An 813-nucleotide genomic window follows, 5' to 3' on the forward strand; every position below is an offset into this window, starting at 1 on the left:
TTACGTCCCAAATTTCTCCACGCAACCATGGACTCAGCTGCCACGCCTTTTATAAATTCCAAAGTCAAAAATACAACAGCACACCATATTAGGTATTGCATTTTCACTACTGTATCGGGTGACGTCATCTCTTCCCGGTGTATTTATATTCAATCATGATCTTATTTAAAAATTAGTTTATTTTTTGTATTATATTTATGAGATTTATGTAGAAAGAAAATGCAAATATATTCTGCACATATCTTTTTCGTCTTTATTTCACAATGATTTTCACTTCCAGTCGAAATGTTCACAAGAAAATTTTTCTATCACTTCTTGTTTTATTTCACTTCACTTTTAGTATGAATTCTGATAACAAGTAATTATACACGAGTGATTAGCGAATATTCCTATCGTTATTAATTCGCTCCTCTGCTATAGAGACAATCTGTACGACTGAAGTTTTTTTCCGTGTTACGACTCGCTCAGTATAAGGAAAATTTGATTCTATAATAATTTCCCGTGTTTTTCCTAGTCAGTTGTCCGTAATTATTTGATTTTGTTTTAATTTTCTTAAATGTATTCTTTTGAAAATACGTATATAACATTTTCTTTCTGTAAGGGAATGATATTATTATTGATATGCGAAATACTTCCCTCTATACCTAGGAATATCATATTGAATGACCCTAACTAAACTTTCTGTTCATCATTGTTATCAGCGGTTGGTTAAAGTCACCAAGAACACGTCAAAACTTAGCAAATTTTGTATATTGTCAGAGGGAATAAATGGCAAAGTTTTTTATTGTAAATTTCGCCATTTGAGATCCTGTT

The sequence above is a fragment of the Penaeus monodon genome, chromosome 34 (assembly GCF_015228065.2).
Source record: "Penaeus monodon isolate SGIC_2016 chromosome 34, NSTDA_Pmon_1, whole genome shotgun sequence".
NCBI lineage: Eukaryota > Metazoa > Arthropoda > Malacostraca > Decapoda > Penaeidae > Penaeus > Penaeus monodon.